Below are 27,386 nucleotides of genomic sequence, written 5' to 3' on the forward strand. Positions count from 1 at the left end.
TTAGTACTATCTCACTATCCTGTTGCCACAAAACTGATTTCAAAAGAATGAAAATTTAGGAGAGAAAATTGTTCTTAGGACATTGGAAGAGACATTTAGAAAGTATTCAAAATCTTGTCCTGAATAGATCAAATTATATGGTTTGATGAAACTTGTCCTTGATTGTCTTTTGAACGATAGTTGTTGGAATCTTTCCAAGATGTAGGTTTGTGGTATCACACATTTTTTTTAAGTGACATTAGGATTGTCAGCTCTGTCAAGTGTCTGAGATTGGAACTCTCTGGGCAGTGAGGAGAGAAATGTTAATTTGAAATATTAATGAGAAATGAAGATGACAAAATGACAGGAAGGAAGAGAGAAGAAACCTAATGTTAACCAGCAATCCAGACAAGTTATTACAAAGGTAATAAAAAGACAAAACTAAAGGCTCTGTACCTGAATGTGCAAAACATTCATAACAAAGTAAACAAATAGATCATATTTATTGAAGTAAATTCACCCTTACAGGGTTGTGTTGTAGGATAACAAGATTTAAGTCCTTAACAATGAGACGTATCTGATACCAAAAAAGAGAAAATGGTGGAAAATCTCAGCAAGTCAGGCAGCGTCTGTAAAGAGAGAAAAGAGCTGACATTTCAAGTCTAACTGACCTTTTGTCAAAGCTAAAAAAGAGAAATAGGGAGGTATTTATACTCGGCTGAGAGAAGGTGAGTCTGGCTCCAGAAGCAAAGGTAGCAATAAAGAGGTGATAATGACAGTGCATAGAGAGATTATAGGGAGATTAGGAGCTGTGAATGACCAAGGCTGAAGCCAGTGCTATGTGACAAAATTTGTGGGGGATGGGTGAAGCAGAGGCAAAATGGAAAACGGGGAGATGGGTAGCAAAGGGGGAAGAGGAGAGGAAAAAGGTGATGAGAGAGTGGGGAGTGAGAGAAAGAGAGACAATCAAAAAATAAGAGGTACAGAAGTGAAAAAAAAATTAAATTAAAATAAAATTAATAATTGTGGGCGGCACGGTGGCACAGTGGTTAGCACTGCTGCCTCGCAGTGCCAGAGACCCGGGTTCAATTCCCGCCTCAGGCGACTGACTCTGTGGAGTTTGCACGTTCTCCCCGTGTCTGTGTGGGTTTCCTCCGGGTGCTCCGGTTTCCTCCCACAGTCACAAAGATGTGCAGGTCAGGTGAATTGGCCATGCTAAATTGTCCGTAGTGTTAGGTGAAGGGATAAATGTAGGGGAATGGGTGGGTTTTGCTTCGGCAGGTCGGTGTGGAATTGTTGGGATGAAGGGCCTGTTTCCTCACTGTAAGAAATAAATAAATTTTAGATTAGATTAATGAGACGTATCTGATATTCGAGAAGAACAGGGAGCTAGGTAGAGGTGGAGAAAGAGCACTTTTAATCAAGAATGGTGTTAGTACAATAGTTAGATGAATTTGTTCCTCAATAATCCTCAACTCTGGTGCCTCGAAAAGTTGTGTACTCAGCCCCCACTGTACTCCTTGTGCACTCATGACTGTGTGGCCACATTCTGTCCTAGCTCCCTTTACAAACTTGGTGATGACACCACATTAGTGGGTCGGATCTCAAACGACACCACATTAGTGGGTCGGATCTCAAACGACAGTGAGACAGAACAGGAGGGAGATAGATAACTTAGTGGCATGGTGTACAGACAATAGTCTCTCCCTTTAATGTCAGCAAAATGCAGGAGCTGGGCATCGACTTCAGGAATCTGAGTGGAGGACATATCCATGTCTGTATCGATGGTGCTGAGGAAGAGGTGATTGAGAGCTTCACGCTCCTCGGAGTAAATATCACCAATGATCTATCCTAACGCATCAATGTACAGACAAGAAAGCACATCAATACCTCTGCTTCCTCAGAAGGTGAAGGAAATTCAACATGTCCGCAATGACTCTTACCAGTTTTATCAATACGCCACAGAAAGCATCCTATCCAGTTGTATCACAACTTAGTGCTCTTCCCAAGATCACAACAAATTATAGAGAGGTGCAGACACAGCTTAGTCCATCACAAAAACCAGCCTTCCATCCATTGAGCTGAAAATGTGTTGCTGGAAATATCGGAGCATCTCCAGCATCCGCAGTCCTCACTTTCTCCTTCCATCCATTGACTCAGTCTACACTTCCTGCAGCCTTGGGAAAGCAGAGAATGTAATTAAAGACCTCTCCCACCTGGTTATATGCTCTTCCACTCTCTTTCATCGAGCAGAAGGATTAAAAATTTGAAAATACATACCAATCGATTTAAGGACAGCTTCTTCCCCATTGTTATCAGACTTATGAACAAATGTCTCATGTATTAGAATTGATCTTACTCCGCACCTTCCCTGTAACTGTGACACTATATTCTGCATTCTGTTTTATTATCCTGATGTATTTCTGTAAAGTATGATTTGTCTGGTTAGTACGCAAAAATGTACTTTTCACTTTATCTTGATACATGTGACAATAAAGCAAATTAAAAATAAAAATCATTTGGGTGGAGATGAGGATTAGTGGGGACAAGAAGTCATTAATGGGAGTAGTCTATAGGCCCTCTAACAGTAAATACAGTGAAGGAAATTCACACTTTCAGGACAGAGATGAAGAGAATTCTGAAGTTTGTATGACTTTGGAATTTTTGGCATCAGAAGGCTGTGGTGGTGGGGTCATTTAATACTTTTAAGGCAGAGGTAGATTGATTCAATTGCATAACAAAAATCCATGGTTACTGGGAGTTAATGGAAATGTTGGAATTTAAAACGTAAACAGCCACAACCTTATTGAATGCTGAATCAGGCGTGGGGACAGAATGACCTATTTCTGTCCTAGTTTCTATGTGACTCCAAAGCCCTAAGATATGACATAACAATTTTGATGCTGTACCTCATAAGGAAGTATTACATCATGTGCTACTGGGCCGTGTAGATCAAGAGTTGATCCTTAATCTGTGCCAGGTTTACAGTTTTCACTGGGATTTACAGTAAATGCGATCAATCAGGTTTGCTGTCTCAGTTCTGCAAATAGGGAAAATTGTTCAGGCTTCCTGGGAGTTAGTTAGGTACATAATTGTGTTTGATGTGATAGTCTGAGGGTTAAATTATTATCTGACATTCACTGCCTACAATTGCATCAAATATATGATAAACTGGGAAAGTTATCAGACTGTCCTTCCCACCTGTCAAATGCTGTCCTGCTTTCCTTAAGATACGAATAAGGGAAATCTGAAAATGTATTTATATGAATATTCTCTAAAAGATTTTTTTTGGACAATTTTGTGATGGTCTGTTTCCTTTTACAGGAATATGGTCTAATTGGACAGTTTCTAATGTAGGATTTGTAGAAGATCAGGCCACCATCCTCTGAATTCGAATACACTACCCTTTCTGTTCTTGGTAGTGCACCATTTCTTGTCATACAGTTGTGCAATAAAGGGGTAGTTTCCCTTTTTCATACTGAACATCAAGGCTTTTAAGATGCTGATGACTGCAGTAGTTTTGCTACTTTGGTCAGTTTAATGGATATCATAACATGTTACAACATGTACCATAACTGCATTGATGTGGCTCTGCATGTAGTGATCTATGAGGTTTTTTTGGGGGGAGGGATTAGAGGCTGTTTAGCAGTGTCACTGGAATTTTTACATCTTTTTATTTATAGTGATAAGTATTGATGACTATTTAATATAGATATTATAGTTTTTAATTTGTTTCATACACTGTTATTCTGCCTTATGGGCTTAGAAATGAAATAAATGGATAACTAGGGGAAAAAAATAGAAGTACAATAGTAATGTATTACTTGAAGGAAGAATAAATCGTGTTTCCCTGAACCTAAACTACAATTGAAGTTTTTTAATTATAGTGTCATTAAACATTGCTGCTTATGCCACTAAATGTAGCATCCTATCACATATAAAATGCAGTTATAATTGTATTGTTTGTTATGTGAAATAATATTGCTTCTGTTTTTGAGTATTTATATGTTAATATTTCTGTTGTAATGTATGTAGAAGGATGTTAATCAGCTATTATGTTTCCTGTTAATTTAACAAGGGATGAATCTATGTTACGCAAGTCTGATGAACATTTCCAAAACAATCTGTAGTTGAAATTAATGCATTTTAGAACAGCCACCAATTAGCATGCCAACATGACTGCAACATTGTGAGCTTATGTGAATTCTGCATTAATAAATACTGTTAATTACAATTCTTTTCAAGTCTCCCTCTTTCATTGCTATGCTGTGATTTTGGTGATGCAAATATCAAAATGCTTCATAATTATATTCCTGTAGATTTGATTTGCTTGTCTTTTTTCCTGTCACTCTATATGGGCTTTGCCCTTTGGCCAAATTGTACAAATGCAGCATGTCTTCCGAAAGGTTAACATCAAGTCCTAATTTAATACAATAGAATATGTGGTCATTCTTTAAAACTGTTGAGACAAAATGATCTGGAAGTTTATATCCAAACCTTGACTCATGATTAATTCAGAAGGATTTAGTGGCAGAATTGTTGAAATTCTTCCGTGTGCGTAGGCAAGCCTTGAAGTGTTCTCCCTTCCTGATGAAGAGCTTATGATTGAAACATCATTCTCCTGCTTCTCGGATGCTGCTTGACAGGCTGTGCTTTTCCAGCACCACACATTTTGACTTGGAAGGGTTCTCCATTTAGATGAGGGCCATGAAGTATTTTTGTCCTCATATCCATACAAGGCTCAAGCAAGCTTACCTGCTAGACCTGTTACCCACCACTGATCTCCCCATGGCCAAAATGTGGCCCAATGGCAAGTGGTCAGAGCCTGAAATGGTTTAAGGTGGACACATACAGTTCGATCTATACAAGGTGGGAAAGACACCCATGGAATTTAATAGCTGTCCCATTACCCAACTGGGAAAGCCACTTGCAACAGACGTTTAAATTCTGGAAGAATAGCAGCCTATTGTTCAAATAAGCCATTTGAAGTTCAGATGATATGCTGCTTATCAATGCTGAGGAAGAGTAGGGAAAGGTATAAATCTGGTGTACGACTACAAACTGGGATTTCTTAAAAGATTTCTCACCCTGTTAAAGTTTCTCAGTTGTTTGTCAGCTCAACTCTCTGAAGTTTATTCCAAGAACATCATGAATTGGATTTTTTTTTACTGAAATCTCTGATACAAGTATTATTAGGCTTTTTTTTTGTCTTTACAATATTCCAAAGCAAGATACAAACAATAATACAAACTTTTTAAATAAGCATCCATCTGTCTCAGGAGAAAGCAGACCATGTCTGGGTGTGTGTCAATTGAAAATTGCTTGGTGTGCCTGCAAAGATAGTCTCTTCCTCAGCTGGTGGAAATGAAAATGGTTGACTCATGAGTAAATAATGGTATTTCCTTCCACTAGATGTCCTTTGTTTTTGCCATTTGGTCATTTTATTCCTCTGCTTTTCCTACACTTTTCCTGACTGCTTGTCTTCAATCAGTCTCGCTCAGCAGCAAGGACTGCTTGGGGATCAACTCTGATCCCAATCAACTTGAGGTTTAGCAAGTGTCCTTGTAGCAGAGACAAGAGTGCCTGTTAATGTTGTGCTGATAGCAAGCTCACCATACAGCATTTCGTTAGGAATGTGGCCATTACCCATTCTGCTCACAAGGCCCACTGACAGAGTCACTGGTGGCTCTAAAGGGCAAACATGTTGCCAATCCTGACATGCTCAATATTCAATACTAGAAATGCTGAGTGTTCAATTGAGGCAGCAGAGACAGAAACTATCAAGCCACTCCTCCTGGCTCATGTAGGGTGATCTATTTTTCCCCAATTACAGGAAGATGCTAAGATCACAAACCTGGTTCAGAGAGAGCTTTGTATTTTTGGTTATTTTATTATTCGCCTTTAGTCACCTCCAACTTTAACATGACGGCTGCAGCTTTGGCACCTGGTGTTGAGTTTTGGCATGGAGAGCCCATTTATTGGTGGATTGCAAGAGTGTGGTCGATGTCGATAGAATGTGATGTCTCCACATGCTGGTCCATGACTTTAATATCCAAACTCTGTAAAGACACAGGAGAACTGATCTACATGATGCTGCAAAAGAATTTCAGTTTGAGATGCCAGCATGTCACCATCAGTAAACAACTCACTAAGATATTACACACTTTGGTCTTGCTTGACATAGTCTTGCCAGCAGCGCTGTAATGCAGGTTGCAGTGATGTATTTTGCATCAGTATTTACTGTGGAAAAGGACATGGAAGATATAGAATGTAGGGAAATAGATAGTGACACCTTCAAAAATGTCCATATTACAGAGGAGAAAGTGCTGGATGTCTTGAAACGCATAAAGGTGAATAAATCCCCAGGACCTGATCAGGTGTACCCGAGAACTCTGTGGAAAGCTAGAGAAGTGATTGCTGGGCCTCTTGCTGAGATACTTGTATCATCGATAGTCACAGGTGAGGTGCTGGAAGACTGGAGGTTGGCTAATGTGGTGCCATGATTTAAGAAAGGTGATAACGACAAGTCAGGGAACTATAGACCAGTAAGCCTGACATCGGTGGTGGCAAGTTGGTGGAGGGAATCTTGAGAGACAGGATGTCTATGTATTTGAAAAGGCAAGGACTGATTAGGGATAGTCAACATGGCTTTGTGCGTGGGAAATCATGTCTCACAAACTTGATTGAGTTTTTTGTAGAAGTAACAAAGAGGGCAGATGAGGGCAGAGTGATAGATGTGATCTATGTGGACTCCAGTAAGGTGTTCGACAAGGTTGCCCATGGGAGACTGATTAGCAAGGTTAGATCTCATGGAATACAGGGAGAACTAGCCATTTGGATACAGAACTGGCTCAAAGATAGAAGACGGAGGATGATGGTGGAGGGTTGTTTTTCAGACTAGAGGCCTGTGACCAGTGGAATACCACAAGGATCGGTGCTGGGTCCTCTACTTTTGTCATTTATATAAATTACTTGGATGTGAGCATAAGAGGTATAGTTAGTAAATTTGCAGATTATACCAAAATTGGAGGTGTAGTGGACAGCGAAGAGGGTTACCTCAGATTACAACAGGACCTTGATCAGATGGGCCAATGGGCTGAGAAGTGGCAGATGGAGTTTAATTCAGATAAATGCGAGGCGCTGCATTTTGGGAAAGCAAATTGTAGCAGGACTTATACACTTAATGGTAAGGTCCTAGGGAGTGTTGCTGAACAAAGAGACCTTGGAGTGCAGGTTCATAGCTCCTTGAACGTGGAGTTGCAGGAAAATAGGATAGTGAAGAAAGCGTTTGGTATGCTTTCCTTTATTGGTCAGAGTATTGAGTACAGGAGTTGGGAGGTCATGTTGTGTCTATACAGGACATGGGTTCGGCCATTGTTGGAATATTGCGTGCAATTCTGGTCTCCTTCCTACCGGAAAGATGTTGTGAAACTTAAAAGGGTTCAGAAAAGATTTACAAGGATGTTGCCAGGGTTGGAAGATTTGAGCTACAGGGAGAGGCTGAACAGTCTGGGGCTGTTTTCCCTGGAGGATCGGAGGCTGAGGGGTGACCTTATAGAGGTTTACAAAATTATGAGGGGCATGGATAGGATAAATAGTCAAAGTCTTTTCCCTGGGGTTGGGGAGTCTAGAATTAGAGGGCATAGGTTTAGGGTGAGAGGGGAAAGATATAAAAGAGGCCTAAGGGGCAACTTTTTCACGCAGAGGGTGATACGTGTATGGAATGAGCTGCCAGAGGAAGTGGTGGAGGCTGGTAAAATTGCAACATTTAATCGGCATTGGATGGATATATGAATAGGAAGGGTTTGGATGGATATGGGCTGGGTGCTGGCAGGTGGGACTAAATTGGGTTGGGATCTGTTTCCATGCTGTACATCTCTATGACTCTATGATTTTAATAAGGAAAGCCAGCTGCACCTCAGATTATGTGATCCCCAATTGGGATTATTAACCTAGTCCAAACAGAGCACTGGCTGACATATAAAAAGGTTGAGTGGGATTTGGGGTTTGTCCTCATTTCCCTGTAAACTGGTTGAACAGTTTTGCTGCTCCTCTCCCTTGTAAAATTGCTGTCTCTTGTATACAGCTGTAAATGTTAACTGTTTTTTGTAAACTCTTTTGTAATTGTTTAATAAAATTAAAAAAAGGTTGAGCAGTTCTCACACCTGCATGCACACAACATGGGTGCTGGGGGAAAAAAATAGTAAGTACTACTGGAGTTAGGTAGTAGTGTGGGGGTAATTTTTTTTTAAAAATTTCAAAATAAACAAGAGTGCCAGAGTTTCTGTTACTCTGAGAGCTGGCTCTGAGGAAGCGAAGCTGAACCACTGTCAAGTACTATGCACGTGTAAATAAAGGGTGACTTGGTGATGGGTTGTCACCCTCTGTGGAAATATTTCAATGATAGTTTTAGAAGAAAAAAAAATTAAAAAAACAAAAAAGAAGAAAAAAAGAGGTTGAGTAGTTCTCACACCTGCACACACACAGCATGGGTGCTGGGGAAAAACATAAGGACTACGTAGTTAGGCAGTAGTACGGGAAAGGAAACTAAAAGAGAAAAAAGGTTGAGTAGTGGAGTGCATTATTTCCCCCTCCAACTCTATTTCTTTTTAATCCCTGCCCTCCCCTTCACTGTTTGTCATACAGCATTGTCCTTTGATGTGAAGGGCACTGCTTGTCACTGGCCACTTGTGTGTTTCTTTTCCTGGTGGTGGAAATTTTTTTAAAATGTTGTGTAAGAAAAAAAAAATTGAGTGTCAGAGATACTAACACTCTGGTGCCTGACTCTTTATGAGGCAGTACTGTAGTTAAGGATTGGTCCAATGTAAGTAAAGGATGACTTGGTGATGGGATTCTGGCCCCTGTAGGATTATTTTCACTTGTAAAAAGCCTCATTTGATTCACCAAAAGCAGGAGAAGAAATGTCAGAGAATTGTACACAGGACAGAGTCTGGTTTACTCCACCGCTGACAGTGAAAGAGTCTGATTTTGCCTCAGTGTAACTGCTGAAGCTCTGCATGTTCACCGAGGAGGGAAGACTATTTTCCAGAACAATTTGAAGCGTTGTCTCTGCGAGTAAGATCAAAGGCTTCGGTGGCATCTCTGAAGGCAATGTAGAGTGACCTGCACTATTTACGACTGTTACTTCCAATAACTACCAAAATGAGAAAATGTCAACTATTGATCTTTCAACACTGTAGCTACACTGAGACTCAAGAGAGCTGAGGGACACCAAAGTTTACAACTTTTGAATTTTGAATGCTTCTCTATTCGTAAATACTATTTAATTTTTTGTCTTTAAATAGTTTTGTAGCAAAAGATTGCATTTGAAAACTTTACTAGATGATTGCGGAGACAGATAGTGAGGTCCAAGACGTTAAGAGGGAAAAGCTGGAATCAGTATTGCAATTGAATAAAAGGTAACTACACAGATCTGAGGGAGGTGCTGGCCAGAGTTGATTGGAAGAGGAGTCTAGCAGGGAAGATGATGAAGCAGCAATGGTAGGAGTTTCTGGGATAATTCAGCAGGCACGGTAGAAATTCATCTCAAGGAAGAAGGAACATAGCAAGAGGAGGATGAGCCATCTATGGCTGAAAAGAGAAATTGGGGCAGTAGAAAAGCAAAATAAAAAGCATGCAATATAGTGAAAATTAGTGGGATACCAGAGGATTCGGAAGCCTTTAAAGACCAGTAGAGGATAACTAAAAAAGCAAAGATGGGGGAGGGGGGATGAAATAACAGGGTAAGCTAGCTAATAGTGTAAAAGAAGATTGCAGGAGCTTTTTTTAGATATATAAAAAGGTAAAAGAAGGAAAGGTGGACATTGGAGAACTGGTAATGGGGAACAAAGAAATGGAGGGAAACTAAATGGGTAGTTTGTATCAGTTTTCACAGTGAGAGACACCAGCAGTATACCAGAAGTCCAAGAGAGTCAGGGGGCAGAGATAAGTGTAGTGGTCATCACTAAGCAGGTATAAAGAAGCTGAATGATTTGAAGATGGATTACCTAAACCAGAATAACCATACCCGAGTTTTGAAGGTGATAGCTAAGGAGATTGTAGAGACATTAGTAATCTTTCAGGAATCACTGGGATTGGGGAGGGTTCCAGAGGACTGGAAAATAGCTAATGTCACACCCTGTTTCAGAAGGAAAGGAGGCAGAAGACAGGAAAATTATGGATCAGTTAGCCAGACCTCAGTTAGATTAGATTAGATTAGATTAGATTCCCTACAGTATGGAAACAGGCCCTTCGGCCCAACGAGTCCACACCGACCGTCCGAAGAGCAACCCACCCAGTCCCATTTCCCTACATTTACCCCTGACTGATGCACCTAGTAATACAGGCAATTTAGCATGGCCAATTCACCTAACCTGCACATCTTTGGATGTTGGTAAGATTTGAGAGTCCATTATTTAGGATGAAATTGTGGAGTACTTGGAAGTGCTTGGTAAAATAAGGCTGAGTCAGCACGCCTTCATCAGGAGGAGGCCATGCCTGACAAATCTGTTAGAATTCTTTGAGGAGGTAATCAGCACATTAGACAAAGGAGAACCAATGGACATAATCTATTTGGATTTCCAGAAGGTTTTTGACAAAGTGCTGCCCAAGAAGCTGCTAAATATGCTGAGCTCATGGTTTTCAGGGCAAGGTATTGGCATGGATAGAGGGAAGAAAGCAGAGAGTGGGGATAAGGGGGTATTTTTTAGGCTGGCAGCAGAGACTAGTGGAATTCTGCAGAGTTCAGTTTTGGAATCACAACTATTCACATTATACATTAATGATCTGGATGAAGGAACTGAGGGCATTGTTGCTAAGTTTGCAAATGACACAAAGGTGGGTGGAGAGACAGGTAGTGTTGAATAGTCAGGGAAGCAGCAGATGGATTTGGATAAGCTAGGAGAGTGGGCAAAGAAGTGGCAGATGGAATACAAAGTGGGAAAGTGTGAGATTATGTGCTTTGGTAAGAACAATAAAACTATCAACTATTTTCTAAATGGGGAAAAGCTTCAGAAATCCGACAGTCAAAGGAACTCTGGAGACCTAGTTCAGGTTTCTCTTCAGGTTAACATGCAGCTTCATTTGGCAGTTAGGAAGGTAAACTCAATGTTAGCATTCATTTCAAGAGAGCTAGAATACAATAGCACAGGTGTACTGCTAAAGTGGCGATACCATATTTGGAATATTGTGAGCAGTTTGTGCCCCATATCTAAGGAAATATGTGTTGGCATTGGAGGGGGTGCAGAGGAGGTTTACAAGAATAATCACAGGAATGAAAGGCTCGTCATATGAGGAGCACCTGAGGACTTTTGGTCATTACTTGATAGAGTTTAGAAGGATGAGGAGGGGGATCTGATTGAAGCTTACAGAATACAGAGAAGCCTGGATAGTTTGGACGTGGAGTAAATGTTTCCACTAGTATGACAGACTAGAACCCAAGGGCTTAGAATGAAGAGATGACCCTTTAGAACTGAGAGGAGGAGGAATTTCTTCAGCCGGATGGTGGTTAATCTGTGGAACTCATTGCCACAAAAAGCTATGGAGGCCCAGTCATTGAGAGTATTTAAGACCAAGTTAGATAGGTTCATGATTGGTGAGGGGATCGAGGCTTATGGGAAGAAGGCAGGAGAATGGGATTGAGAAGCATATTATCTATGATTGAGTGGCAGAGCAGACTCGGTGGGCTGAATGGCCTAATTCTGCTCCTGTATCTTTAGTCTCATGGTCTACATCTGGAGGCAGAATGGCATTAAGCTGATGCTAAAATCAGATTCTATCAGGGCACAGTCCTTACCACTCTGCTGCAAGTGCAAAACTCTGGGTCTACTATAAGTATCACATCAAAGCTCTGGAATGCTTCTGGTAACCATCTGAAGTCCATCATAAGAATTTGATGGCAGGACAAAATCACAGACAACGAAGTCCTTCTTCATGCTAGGCTCGACAGCACAAAGACGATCCTTCAGAATAATTAACTTGGATGGATAGGCTGTGTCTCCTGCATACATGAAGACAGAATTCCCAAGCAGATCATCTATGAGCAGTGTCAATATAGTCTTTACATATGATACAAGGGTACCCTGAACAAAAGTCTTCTTCATTGCAGACAACCTGTCTTAGGAAAACACTCCAGCTGACCATGTCAAAGCAAGCACTTCAATTTGGCTCAGCACGTTTCAAGGGCCATCGAGAACAACCTCACAATAATTGATGTACCCAGAGGTAACACAACCACAGATGTTAGCCCTCACAGCAACAAACTTGGATCTATGAATAACTTTGCCTGAAAATTTTGATTTTGACTAACATTTTATCATTCCACCAGAATTTCTTGACCAATTTGATCTGGTTTACCCCAAGCAATTCTCATAGGCGCTGGAAGTTCCCAAATTTACTTGACTAATGAACCAGAATAATCCTTGTATGAAATAATTCAGAAACAAAGCAACCTCTAAAGAGTACAGATTTATTACAGTTTATTACAATACAGATTTCCAACTTAATAGATTTGGTTAGTTATTTTTTCCTAAATGTGGATTTCACATTTGAGATTTTGAAATTGGTGTACCAGTAAGCTGATTAATCAAGTTACTTGTTTGCTCCATTTTCCCATTCATCTTCTGTCTGTTAAAATCTTATTTAATTACAATAAGAGACTCAGGCATTCTGGTTTTAATCAAAACTGACACTGACATTCCTGCAAACAGAAGAATTACCCTCGTAAAGTGGCTAGCACTTAATCCCTTCTTCAATGTTTCTTTTATATAAGTGGGAACTAATGCAGTAGTAGCATCTTACAAGTTGCAGCTTTTCCACAATGCCCACTAAAATAGATACTACTTATACTGTAAACCTACATCTTACAATTTGCTGTTCAAAAAAGGAATAAGCACCTTGCTTAAGATTGTTGTCTACTAAACTCACCAGACAATCAAGAATACAGTGAATCACAGAGATTCAAACACGAAACAATGGTGGGCCAAGGGCCAATTCAATTAACTAAGAACTAATACATCATTAGGCCTCATTAGAAGATGGGATACAGGAAGAGTCAGGCTCCCAAACACTCATGATTCCAACCTACTGGCTATTCCTTGCTGGTTTTACAACGTTAAGTTACAAAATCAGCTCTTCATTTTCAAGCCATTGTTGGCATTTATAACAAATAAATACGTTATAATCACTATAGCTTCTTAAATTTTTTTCAAATATTTGGCTGAGATATTGGAACAGTGGTGATGTGAGGAATCTGAATGGCAAGATGAAAATTTTAGAATCTAGATGTTGTTGCATATAGGCAGCAGACAAGATGGGAGACCAGCCTGAAGGGTTGTAGAACAGTCAAGAGTAAATGTAACAAACCAACAAATGAGCTGACATTGGCTTCCTTGACTCCCGATCCTGGTTAAAAACTCACTGCCTTTAAGATTCAGCAAATAGCTAAGCTGAGGAAATGGTACAAATAGATAACGGACAGAGCAGAAAATTGTTGATGTGTGTGTCAAAAATATACATTTCATTTCAAGGTCAAACAAGACACTAAGATTTCAAATAAATAGTTGAGTTGAACACAAGATAGTGAGCAGGAAGCAAAACAGAATTGATAGTGTGGGAACAGTTTTTGTGTTTGGAGCCAAAATTTATTACATCAGTTTTCCCAGGGTTCACTAGAGGAAATTGATTTGACCAATGTAAATACATGAATATAAAAAGATTTTTAGTTTAAACAATGTCAAATAGTGATAGCCAATTCATTGTCATCCTATTCCACCGTGAACAATCGGCTGATTTAGTGACAAATTAATACTTGTATGTACTTACCATCTAACAAACAGTAGAGGGAAGTACAACACTTCTTTGCAGTGCAACATGGAATAAATATACACGTCAAGAAAGAATACCTTTAGATATCCCCAGATCTGCATTATTCTTAACTTAAATGTCCATGAATAAGAGTATTCAGTCCCTTCCTTTTCATGAGTGCTGTGTTCAAGGAGTAGAGGTTCTTGTACTGTATTAGATGGCTGCCTACACGGCTGATGTCACATGACTATAGCAAGCAGGAAAGACATTTGTACACATTTACATATCAACCAAATAACCCCCTTTTCATAAACAGAAACTAAATATGGTTGCACTATCATTTGTCATTGAGTGATACCAAGTTGCATATTACACAAACAACAGTTCTCATATATCTAAACTGGCTCCAACTGTCATGCATGACACAAGATCTTTAGTGTTTGGGTTTTCTGAGGTCCATGCAGGCTGGAGGCTTTTCCTCCAACACTAGTTGGAATGTGGTGTTCTCTGGTTTTGTTCCAATGTTTCTCAGTTGCTTCTACTGATTCATAATGTTGTCCCCTCTTTTAGTTTCTATCCATTGCTGTTTGTCCGTTCATAAAGTAACGTGCCCTGTGAAACACTGATAACCACTTCTGAATTGATGCTTAGCTTGAATTAATGTTGTTAATTGAAGCTTCTGACTTGCTTCCATTGAGATGTATGACTTTAATGTTGTGTCTAGTATCTAGAATTTGAATATTTTACTTTTCAGTCACCATCTAATGTAACTTTACGTAAGTCTGTGAAACTCAATATTGCCAGAATGAACCATGGTCTATCATTAAATACTTGTGTGCAAACTGGTTTCACTTCTTGAAGTTAAAAGTCTGTAATTTTCTCCATATGGAGATGTTTTCTTTTGTTTTATCTGATGGCATCCACAATATTTACATCTTGATTTTCACTCCTGAACTTCCTGTTGGCCCTTCTCTGGATACTTACTCATTTTTCTCCACATTGCTTTTGAAATGTCTAAGCTGCTTTTCAACAAAAATGTTGTAAACTCGTAATTTTGCCATTGCAAGTGGGAAAAAAACTCACCAGTCCTATTTCTTATTAATTTTCATTCTGAATGAAGAGGAAAGTTTACAACCATTGTGTGACTCACCCAGTGATTCAACTGCAAACCACATTTTTATTTACATTTTGTTTTCAGACACTTACATGCTTTTAACAGCTCGGAACATTTCGGTGTTTATCTTTTAACAGCTGCACTTCTGTACAGCTTTTCAGAACTCAATCTCAGCTCCACTTTTGGATAACATGTTGGATGTTCAAGGAATACAATGGTGCTTGTACCCTGGTTTTATTAGAACTGGTTGTCAAATACCTCTCTACAATGAGTTTCTCAGCAAGATGGGAAGGAAATTTGTACATTATTGCATTTTGACAACTTACACAAAAATAGCTTTCTCTCTCTTTTTCCCAAATGTCAGGTTAGGATTAGGAAATTAAGTGGAACATGTTCCTGTTTTTTGATTTACAGGTTTAAGCCCCAGCTCAAATTTGAGCATAGAAACTAAAGTGACCCTTCCATATTATGAAATTGTGTTATTGGACAAAGCGGTGTTATTCTTCTTATGAAATACTAGACTAGGACACCAATTTGGTTGTTTCAGTAGTTCACACAAATGGTAAAGATCCCATTTAAATTTAATGCCACTCAGCATTAGAATTTGTTTTAAAAACATTGAGGAGAAATGTTCATAATAAAAAACTTAGATAATTGGAAGAGATTGACTGTAAACAATAAAACTGTCTGCACTGAAAACAACATAGAGCACAAGCAAAATACTTGATAAAAGTAACCTAAATATTGAAAGTAGACATTAAATATTAAACACATTTCTGCCTCACCAGTTCCAAAGAAGTGTCAACTGAAAATATTAACTTTCTTTCCTCCTCCATGGATCTGCTAAATTTCTCCAGTATTGGCTGTTTTTATTTTAAATCACCAGCTTCCGCAGTATTTTGCTGATTAAATGTAGGTTCCCTGATTTATATGCTAAAGGTGTGTGCACTACATCAAACTGAGTAATCAAGGTGGAAGTTTAGATTAAAATGTACTTTTCTAAAAATAAACCCATTGTTGGTTCCCTTCTCACTCATTTGTGAAGCCTATTCTATCAATTGAAAACTCTGTAAAGCACATCAATGTAAATGATCAGATAACAACAAAAAACACCTTCCCCATCTTTAATTTTCTTTGATCCAAATGGAAACTTAATTTTAAATGTTGCACTACGTGTGTGAAGCTATCCACAATATCCGGAATCAATCATATCGATTGACATGTGTACTCATGACAGAGATGTATTCATTGGATGGTATTTGAAGTACAAAACATTTGAAGCGTCTAGTGTGATTTTGATCATTTGTTTCCATTTTAAGGAATAGTTTTTTTTGCTTTAATCATATTGATGCTCCAGCAAAAATGTTGCACCATGTTTTTAAAAGAGAATAAATCATTTCTAAGTGAATTGGACATATTGAAATCTACTTATTTCTACTTGCAATAGACTCATTGAGTTACCCTGCAGTTAATCAAAATGTTACTTATGTAAGGTAAATCATTTATAAGGATCTACCAATTTGAAAACTATTTTAATTTTGAATCAAAAAGGAAAATTGGAGACGAAGGCCGGCAATTGATTTTTTTTTAGGTTTTAGAAATGTCTTCACTAAATGTGGTATTGTCTCCATATTGGGAACTGAAGAGAAAATAGCTTTCTAGGAAAGACAAATATAGAGTGTTTTTATAACTTCAGTGATAATGCTGATGTCTTTTGCAATACTTCAGCCAGGGTGCTACACACATCATCCGTTTCCTGCAGTTTCTATAACAACTGATCTACTTTAAAAATAAATAGAAGTACATGGGCAAGCTTGTGACTGTTCATTCTCTGTTCATGATTAGGTGGTTACAGTACCCTCCCCAAAGGTTACAGTGTCCTCCCCAAATACTGAAAAAAATGTATTCAAGTTAGTAGTCACAAAAATCACTTCAATTTGAATGGGGTAGTCATAGCACATATTTAGTAATTTAGTTATTAGAGTAATGGGCAATTATATGTTTAATTATAGTAGATGTGTTCAGACAAACATATTCAGCCAACATGTATATTTAATTTCAGACTTAAACACCAGTGAGTGGAACTGCATAAGTTCTAACTGGATACAACAGTTGCTTTCAGATAGATATCCACTGACCTACTGTGTAGAGAAAAACTTACCAAGTACTGGAATTGTTTAACCATAGGAATTATTTAAAAACGTTCATAGCAATCTTCCATGAAGCTACAATAATTTATAATATTCATAATGTTGGAGCTCTATGGAAGAAATTCACAATAATAGAAATAAAGGTTGCTTTTACAATTTGCATTAAAAAAAATGATTCTGAACTCTTGCAATGGATGATAAGACAATATTTAACTAAAGCATAGAAGGAAGGAACCTTGGAGTGCAGATCAGGGTCCTTGAAAATGGAGTTGCAGGTTGACAGGGTATTGGAGCAAGCGTTTGGTATGTTTGCCTTCAATGGTCAGCGCACCACTGAGTATAGGAGTTGGGAGGTCATGTTGCAGCTGCACAGGACATTGGTTAGGCCACTTTTGGAGTGATGCATTCAATTCTGGTCTTCCTGCTCTCGGAAGGGCTCAGAAAAGATTTACAGGATGTTGCAAGGGTTAAGGGGTTTGAGCTATAGGGAGAGGCTGAAGCAGGCGGGATTGCTTTCCCTGGAGAGTCAGAGGCTTAGGGGTGACCTTATAGATGTTTATAAAATGAGGGGACCTGGATAGAGTGAATAGTCAAGACTTTTTCCCCAGGGTAGAGCAGTCCAAAGCTGGAGGCCATAGGTGAAAGGGGAAAGGTTTAAAACAGACTTTAGGGGCAACTTTTTCATGCAGAGGGTGGTGCATGTATGGAATGAGCAGGTAATATCATATTTTATCTTTTATGATTCTAAATTCCTCAACCCATTTAGTATTTGTGGATACTAAATCAATGTGGATTTCAACAGTTTCCTCATTTCCCCTTCACCAATCTTATCCCAGTTCCAACCTTCCAACTTGGCACCGCCCTCATGACTTGTCCATCTTCCTTTCCACCTATCCACTCCACCCTCCTCTCCAACCTATCACCATTACCCCTGCCTTCATCCACCTATGGTGCACTCAGCTACCTTCCCCCCAGCCCCACCTCCCTCCCATTTATCTCTCCACTCCCAAGGCTCACAGCCTCATTCTCAATGAAGGGCTTTTGAGCAAGATTCTGCCTGACTTGCTATGCTTTTCCAGCACCACACTCTCGACTTTAATCTCCAGCATCTGCAGTCCTTATTTTCGCCTATTTAGTATCTGCCCTATTATTATAAATTGGGCCCTAATACAGGAGGCATAATGTTACATTGGGGCAAATAATAAATGTATACATTTTGTGTGCTGTATTCCCTCAGTACTTATTCGGAGTGGTCTATAACATGGAAGAGTACTGCTTGCCTTAAATGTAAGGAATTTCAATCAAGTGCACACTACAGTGGACAGTAAACTGCATCAAAGCGTAACGCTACAGTTTCAGCTGAGAACAAGGAAATTAGAAAAAAAGAAAATATGCCTTCTGCAGTAGAATCTTAAAACTTGTAAGAGGAAATTATTTAACCAAAAAAGGCGTGGAATAAACTTCCAGATAGAATAGTGAGTGATGGAACAAAACCCTGAAATTGTTTCCACATCACTAAAATGCTTTGTTGTGGTATAGGATGAGATGTAGGAACCCCACAGCATGAATGAATGAAAAAGTCGACCCATCCCAAATTATCTTGTGAACTTATGAATGTACTATTAGCATCAAGAAATTCTCGTGGCATTGTCTGTTAATTGGAGTGAAGGTGGCGTTTGGTATGCTTTCCTTTATTGGTCAGAGTATTGAGTACAGGAGTTGGGGGGTCATGTTGCAGCTGTACAAGACTTGGTTAGGCCACTTTTGAAATTTTGCGTGCAATTCTGGTCTCCTTCCTATCGGAAAGATGTTGTGAAACTTGAAAGGGTTCAGAGATTTACAAGGATGTTGCCAGGTTTGGAAGATTTGAGCTATAGGGAGAGGTTGAATAGGCTGGGGCTATTTTCCCTCGAGCGTTGGAGGCTGAGGGGTGATCTTATAGAGGTTTACAAAATCATGAGGGGCATGGATAGGGTAAATAGACAAAGGTCTTTTCCCTGGGGTGGGAGAGTCCAGAACTAGAGGGCACAGGTTTAGGGTGTGAGGGAAAAGATATAAAAGAGACGTAAGGGGCAACGCAGAGGGTGGTACGTGTATGGAATGAGCTGCCAGAGGAGGTGGTGGAGGCTAGTACAATTGTAACATTTAAAAGGCATCTGAATGGGTATATATATATAGGAAGGGTTTGGAGGGATATGGGCCAGGTGCTGGCAGGTGGGACTAGATTGGGGTGGGATATCTGGTCGACATGGACGGGTTGGACCAAAGGGTCTGTTTCCATGCTGTCCATCTCTATGACTCTATTACTCTGAGTTATGCACAATCTGAATTTGCATAAATGGTAGTACCATATTCTTTTGACACAACCTCTGTGAATGCTTTATGCTCTCTGTTCAACAGTTTATATTAAAACAATTACCTCAACCAGTTCCAAGCAAGACACAATTGACAAAGTTATGTCAAAGTGACACCTACTTCCTGCATACCAAAGAACAGCATTTAGAAGTCAAACGTGTTTCAGCTTGCTATTAGTTTATGCTAAATCTACGAACGGTTGCTTGAACCGATTGGTAAAAAAGGAAGATAGCTGGGAATTTCTGTAAAATGTAGCACTACAGCCTATGTTATCTCTACTGGAAATAAGTTAACACAATATAATGAGCGTACATAGAATTACATTTATTTTGGCAGATCTTTGGGATTTTTTTCCTTCTCGGTAGCATAACAACAGTTTGAATGGTAACAAATACACCAGTCAGTTGTTTCACAATATTGATCCTTCTGGTTACCATGACCATGGAAAGGCTTTAAAAATGAACTGCGCTACTGGCAGCCAAGTGACAGGGTTTTTTTGTAGTCTTAAGTATGCCCTAGTTTAGCATGGGCTCACAAGGACTTATTGTCTTGGTAGGCCATTAATGTGTTTTCAGTGGAACTGAAACATCAGCTCCATATCAACCACTGTTCCCACCTGAATCTTGCTTTGTCCTATAAAAAGATAATAGTTCTGAAAAGATTAATGATGAAGACTGCATTTAGGTCTACCCAGTCAAAGGCTATCCTAAGGATTTGTTCTGATGTCCTCCTGACAATATAGGAACTTGAAGGGGGGTAGAGCTATTATTAGGTCTTCCAATAATCTTAGTAGAAATATCTATTTTTTTCCTCATGTAACTTGCACCCAATTTCTAAAATGCAGAGCAAGCAGTTAATAAAGTACACAGCATTCTAAGTTTCATAAATAGGAGCATAGAGTCAAGAGCAGGGAGGTTTTGACGAACTTTTATGGCCCACTGGTCAGACCTCAGTTTGAGGACTTCTGGGAGCCATACTGTAGGAAGAGTAAAAATGCATTGGAAGTAGTGCAGAAGAGGTTGGCAAGAATGACTCTGTGGATGAAAAATTCCAGGTCTGAAGATAAATTGGAAAAGTTGGGTCTATTCTCCATGGAGAGGAGAGGGCAAAAAGGAGATTTGATAGTTTCCAAAATCATGAGGTGTCTGGACAGAGTATAAAGGAAGAAACTGTTTGCACTGTAAAAGAATCAAGGTCCTGAGGGGACAGTTTGAAAGTGTTTTGTGAAGGAAGCAAAAAACAAAATGAGAGCGAACTTTTTCATACAGCGTGTAATTGCAGAATGGAATACATTGCCCATACAGTGTGTAGTTGGGGTATGGACTACATTGCCCAGAGGTGTGGTGGAGGCATTCTAGAGGGCATTGGACGCTTACTAAAATAAAAACAATGTGCAGAGTTACAGGGAAACAGCAGAAGATTGGCATTAAATCAAGATGTTCAAAGTGACAGTGCTGACACCATCTGTAATTCATCTTAGTTTATTCTTGATCATTAGTAAAGTGAGGGAGGCCTCTTCGATAATGCAATCATGCAGTACTTACAAAGGAATAACTTACTCATTGACACTCAGTTTGGATAACAACAGGGCCACTCAGCCCCAGACTTCAATACAGCTTTGGTCCAAACATGGTCAAAAAAGCTGAACTCAAGATAGGAAATGACAGTGACTGCTCTTGACACCGTTGGTTGGCATAGACATGGTGAACTGAAAGACCTGTTTCTATGCTGTATGACTCTATGGCTGCAAGGCCGCACTTGACATAGATCGTGACATCAAGAAGCTGGAGTAAAACTGGAGTCAGTGGGAATAAGCGTGGGGGGGGGTATAATCTATGCTGATTGGAGTCATACCTGGCACAAAGGAAGAAAGTTGTGGTAGTTGAAGGTCAGTTATCTCAGATCTAGTACCTCACTGAAGGAACTCCCCAAGCTAGTGTGCTAGGCCCAACCATCCTCAGTCTACTTCATTAATAATCTTCCCTCCATCATTAGAACTAAGGATATTCACTAATGGCTGCACAATTCAGAATCTAACCATTAAGTGGACATTCAATGGTATTGCCAACATTAAATCCCCTACTAATCCCCTAACATATTGGACATACTATTTAACAGAAACTGAATTGGACTAGCCACATAAATACTGTGGTTAGAAAACAGGTCAGAGGCAATGAATTTTGCAGCAAACAACTTACCTCTCATTTCCCCAATGCCTGTTTAACCATCTATGAGGTACATGTTAGAGTAACCGAATACTCTCCACTTGCCTGGAATGACTGCAGCTTCAACAGCACAAGATGGGCAACACAACCCAGGACAAAACAGCCCATTTAACTAGCAGCCTATCCACCAACTTTCACATTTACTTTGCACTAGTGGTGAAGGCAGCAACAGCAGTGCGTACCATCAACAAGACACACTGCAGCCACTTACCTAGCATCCTTTGACAGCACCTTCCAAACCCACAACCTCTTACCAACTAAAAGGACAGGATTAGCAGATAAATGGGAACACATCCATCCGCAGGTTTCCCTCCAAGCCATACACCATCTGTTGCCATTCCCTCATTGTCAAAATCTGTGTCAAATCCTCTCTTCCCAACAGTGCTATGGGATTTTCCATACTGCAAGAGCAGCTATTATTCAAGAGGGCAGTTCAGCATGACCATCTCTAGGACAATAAGGGATGGGCAATAATTGCTAGCCAGCCAGAGATGCCCACATCCTATGAACAAATAAAAAAAACCTTTAATACAGGCAAGAGCTGTGCTGTTAGAAAGTTGACACTTTTGTAATTTTTCAGATTCTTATAGAAGATTGAAGCGCTGGTGTAGCAGTCTTAGGGTTATGGGTAGGACAAAAATCTAAAATTACTTGTTTGGTTTCTTTAAAATGATTCAGCTGAGCATTGATGACCACCTAGAGGATTTGCTGACTGCTCATGCATCTTTATGAGGAAAGCAGCAATTTGCATCGGCCTGAGGAAGAATCATGGCGATTCCCAAGAGGCAAGTAAGGTCCTGGGAACACACTGGTTACTCAAAAGTGCATGGGAAAGTCTGCTGTTATCACATTGAAGCATAGGCTGCAGTGACATGAAGTCAGCAGTAGAGGCAGCAGATCTCTGCAAACTCAAGAAAATCACGGCAAAGTTACAGGCCATGCCCGGAAACTACACAATTCTAATGATTAAAGCTCGAAAGCTTTAGCTAATTGAAGGATTTTTGAATATGACTTCCACCTTCAAATGGATGATAGGAGCCAGGAGACCCAGAGAACAAAAGATAATACTGCAGATGATGAAAATATGAAAGTAAAGCATGAAGTGCTGGAAATATTCAGCAGGACAGGACTTTTACAAAAAATGTTAGAGGCTGGGATAGTGTTGTAGATCAGAGAGACCTAGGGATTCAGGTACATAATTCTTTGAAATCTGTGTCACAAGTAGACAAAGTGGTGAAAGTGACATTTAGCACACTTACTTTCATTGCTCACACATTTGAATACCGCAGTTGGGATGTCATGTTGAGGTCAGTTCTGGTCACCCTGCTATAGGAAGGATATTAATAAACTGGAGATGGTTCAGAAAAGATTTACCAGGATGTTGCCAAGAATGGAGGATTCGAGATATAAAAAGACTGGAAAAATTAAGACTCTTTTCACTGAAAGAAAGTGATGACTGCAGAGTTAAAAAGTGTGGTGTTGAAAAAGCATAGCAGGTCAGGCAGCATCTGAGCAGCAGGAGAATCGACGTTTCAGGCATAAGCCCTTCTCTGAAATGATTCCTACGCTCCTCGGATGCTGCCTGACCTGCTGTGCTTTACCAGCACCACACTTTTCAACTCTTGTCACTGAAGCTTTGGAGGTTGAGGGATGACCTTTGAGGTTTGCAAAATCGAGGGGCATAGATAAGGTCAATAGCAAAGGTCATTTCCCTAGGTTGGGGGAGTTCAAAACGAGGGGGCATATTTTTGAGGTGAGAGGAGAAGGATTTTAAAAGACCTAAGGGACAATTTTTTCACAAGTAGGATGGTTCATATGTGGAACGAACTGCCAGAGGAAGGGGTAGATGCAGGAACAGTTACAACATTTAAAAGACATTTGGATAGGTACATGCTAGGAACGGTTGAGAGGGATATGGGCCAAATTCAGGCAAATGGGACTAGTTTAGTTTGGGCAGTGACGAGTTGGACTGAAGGTGCTGTTTCCATGCTATATGACTATGACTCAATGAAGTAAACAGAAAGAGACTATTTTAAGGATAAGTCATGGCATAGCAACACAGTTAGGTGTAAAGCTCCTTCATGCCACATGTGCAACAAGCAAATTCACTTGAAGCGGTTTCAGATTTGGAGCAGCAGTGGGAGTTAGTGGAGTTTCCACATGGCTAAAATCTTTGTAACTGTTCATTCAGTAAGATGGTCACAACCACAGGTAAAAGACAGAGGAGAAATGGGTGACCACCTGACAGAGTAAGAGTGCGAGGGAGGTTGTATAGGAATCCCCTGGGGCAGTTGGCTTTTCTAAGTAATGCTGGAACAACACAGCAAGCCAGGTAGCATCAGGAAGTGGAGAAGTTGACATTTCAGGTGTAACCCTTTTTCACCTTCTCATGCTGCCTGGCTTGCTGTGTTCTTCCAGCCTCCTGCCTGTCTACTTTGGATTCCAGCATCTGCAGTATTTTTGTCTCTTTCCAAGGAATGCAGCAAGGGCCAAATCTGTGGCACCAGGAGTGGCTCAGCTTGGAGGGATGGGAAAGCAATAGGAGACTGTATTGAAGGGGAGCAGATAGATGTTTCTGGGCTACAGGTGGGACACTATGATAGTATGTTGCCTTTGAGGTGCCAGGATCAAGGATATCATTGAATGATTGAAGGACATTCTAAAGATGGAAGGAGAAGAACCAGAGGTTGTCTTCCATGTCAGTACCAATAATATTTGGTATTTGCATGCAGAATATAGAGCTAGGAAATAAATTACAAAACAGGAACGCAAAGTTAGGAATTTCAGGATTACTACTAATACATCCTTGGTTAGAGACAAAAAAAATTCAGAAGCTGGAATCCAAGGTAGACAAGCAGGAGGCTGGTAGAACACAGCAAGCCAGGCAGCAAAAGAAGATGGAGAAGTTGACATTTCCTGATCTTGCTAGGATGTGGATCGAAAGGAGAATTGACTCTTTGAATGCATGCCTGAAGGGCTGATGGAGGAAGGGTTTAAATTCTTGAGGCATTGGAATAAATTTTGCGGATAATCTGTCTAAACTGGACAGATTATACCAGGTTTGATTCCAGTGTGGCAGCAGGCTGGAGGATGATCAAACTAGAGGGTAGGGTGACAGGGACCTGTACAAGAAGACAACAGTGAGAAAAAAAGATTGAAGTGGAACATAGAAAGGCAGAAAGCAGCAGTTAAAATCAGAATAGGTAAGGACAAGCAGCGGACAGGAAAGATTGGAGGATAGCATATATTTTAAAAAGTAGGGAAGAAAATTGAATTACAGAGCAGTTAGCCTAACAATCGTGGATAAAATAAAATGCTGGAATCCATTATAAATTATAACTGGACAATTAGAAAACATCAGGGCAGCACGGTGGCTCAGTGACTAGCACTGCTACCTCACAGCACCAGGGTCTCAGGTTCGATTCCAGCCTCGGGTGATTGTCTGTGTGGAGTTTGCACGTTCTCCATGGGTCTGTGTGGGTTTCTTCTGGGTGCTCCGGTTTCCTCCGACAGTCACAAAGGTGTGCAGGTCAGGTGAATTAGCCATGCTAAATTGCCCATAGTGTTAGGTGCATCATTCAGAGAGAAATGGGTCTGGGTGGGTTACTCTTCGGAGGGTCGGTGTGGACTGGTTGGGCTGAAGGGCCTGTTTCCACACTGTAGGTAATCTAATCAAATGGGATTACAGTGCGAACAATGACAGGGAGGTTGTGCTCGACAAACCTGGAGTTTTTTGACAACATAACTAGTAGATTTAGGGTGTGTCCAGAACAAGGGCTCACAATCTCAGGATATGTAGTCAGCCATTTACAAAACTGAGATGAAGAGTAACTTTTTCACTCAGAGGGTAATGAACCTGTGGAATTCTCTACCACAGAAGGCATGGGGGCCAAGTCACTGAATATATATAAAAGGAATAGGTTTCTGAAGGTTAAAAATGTCAAGTGTATAGGATAAAGGATCAGCGATGATCATGATCACATTGAACGCTGGAGCAGGCTTGAAGGGCAGAAATGGCCGACTCTTATTTTCCATGTGGCTGTGACCCCAGACATCCCAAAGTGCATTAGAGCCAATATGTATGTCTGAAGGATAATCTCTAATGTAACGTAGGAAATGCAAAAGCTAAAAGGCTGCTGAAAATAGGAAAAGGACCCCTTACTGGTACTTAGTGAATTGAGTGAAAGTCCATCTGTGAAGTCATCTGGTAGTAATGACCAGACCAACTAAAACCTAGAGCATCCAGTATATAAAATCAGATATTTGGGCACCCTAACTGTGGCAATGCAACACCTGCTCTCAGTAGTGCACTAAAGTGTAATGTCAAGATCATGTGTTCAAGACCAGTGAGACTTGCATTCTTATCCTTCTGATTTTAGAAGTGAGAGTGGTGTCGATACAGGTGACACAGTGAAAAAGCAAGCTGTAGTTAAAGATTCAAAAATAAATGAAAGAAAACCCCTGACAACCAACTAGGGGTTTGATGCATACTTCACCCAAGCGAAAGGCTAACCTTCCTCCCACTAACCTTTCATGAACTCTAATGGTTGAAAATATGTTGATTCACATTAAATGATGATACAAAACTATGCTAATTACAGGAGATTACCTTTTTACTATAAATACTTATTTAAAATAATATAAAACCTGTAAAATTTGGGCAGAACATGTAGTTCATGAGATACATTTAGTGTTGCCCCCTTTCCATTTTGAAAACTTAACCTTCATTGAAAGGTTTGAAGACAGTGCATAAAATTATGACAAAATAGCACAAAAATAAGAATGAGAATATGATATTAATCAGCATTGACAATCTGTTGGTTGAAACATCCTACACCAACATCCCCCAGAGCTGGGACAGAGGATACATCGGGTCCAATTACCTGTGCTCTCGAGAGCTCTAGGGAGCCCATTGTTCTTGAATAGGAGCAATACCAGGGCACACTATTTCTGTTCCTGTCCATGCCACCACCAAGATCAGCTCCACAATCTCTACAAGCAGAAAAACCACCAATACTTCCACCAGCAGCATTCAACATTTGTGGTACCTCATTCAGTGGCACCAGAGTCACTACCTCCACCAGCAACACCTCCACAAGTGGCACTTCTTCCACCACCACCAGCAATACCACCATTTCCAGCACTAGTAGTAACACTGCATTTTAAACTACTAGTAGCGTAACACCCCATCTCCATCAGCATCAGCATCAGCATCAGCAGCAGCAGCAGCACAACCTCCACCAGCCCAGGTGTATCACCACCTACAGCAGGAGCACCTCCAATGGCAGCATTGTCTCTTTAAGCCAGCAACAGAAGCAATGCCAACTACCTCTAGCATTAGCACTACCTCCACCAGCACCACTTCTTCCAAACTAAGCCACCAGCAGCAATACCCTCACCGTCCCCCTCCACAGCAGTAGCTGACCCTCACTTTCCCCCTCCACAGTAGTAGCTGCAGCAGCACTCCCCTCACCTCCCCCACAACAGTAAATAAAACAGCAAACCCCTCACCAGCAGTTGCTACAGCAGCTATACCCTCCCCCCTCCTTCAATAGATGGAACTGCACCAACCCCATTCAGGCTGTCCCTGTCAATCAAAATGAAGGCGCAGTTTGTCGCCAGGGTTTCCAGTGACGTGTCTGGCCTGGGGCCGTTGGCTACATTTCCACTTATTAGCATAATGATCTCACAAAGGACCCACGCCACCATTGGTCCATACGGAGAGGGTGAGTGCCAACGTCACGACGCCGGCGGCACCCT

General features: G+C 40.4%; 1 protein-coding gene and 1 long non-coding RNA gene across 4 annotated transcripts in view; one reads left to right on the top strand and one right to left on the bottom strand.

Moving 5' to 3' along the window:
* The window catches only part of tspan7b (tetraspanin 7b), a 118,498-nt gene extending 114,285 nt beyond the window's left edge, over positions 1-4,213 (top strand). Inside the window, exon 8 of the mRNA XM_043700834.1 lies at positions 3,304-4,213. The gene's annotated coding sequence lies outside the window, so the exon portion shown is untranslated. The remainder of the gene's footprint in view (positions 1-3,303) is intronic.
* LOC122555129 lies at positions 1,261-27,258 on the bottom strand. Of its 3 annotated transcripts, XR_006313180.1 has the most exons (4): positions 27,198-27,258; positions 11,774-11,977; positions 5,834-6,038; positions 1,261-2,402 (listed from the first exon to the last, which is right to left on the bottom strand). It is a non-coding gene; the product is annotated as an uncharacterized LOC122555129 (long non-coding RNA). The 3 variants fall into 3 exon arrangements; XR_006313182.1 differs by lacking the exons at positions 11,774-11,977; positions 27,198-27,258 and adding an exon at positions 13,881-14,958; XR_006313181.1 differs by lacking the exons at positions 11,774-11,977; positions 27,198-27,258 and adding an exon at positions 13,801-13,888.
* Between the last annotated feature and the right edge of the window lie 128 nt (positions 27,259-27,386).

The sequence above is a fragment of the Chiloscyllium plagiosum genome, chromosome 12 (assembly GCF_004010195.1).
Source record: "Chiloscyllium plagiosum isolate BGI_BamShark_2017 chromosome 12, ASM401019v2, whole genome shotgun sequence".
NCBI lineage: Eukaryota > Metazoa > Chordata > Chondrichthyes > Orectolobiformes > Hemiscylliidae > Chiloscyllium > Chiloscyllium plagiosum.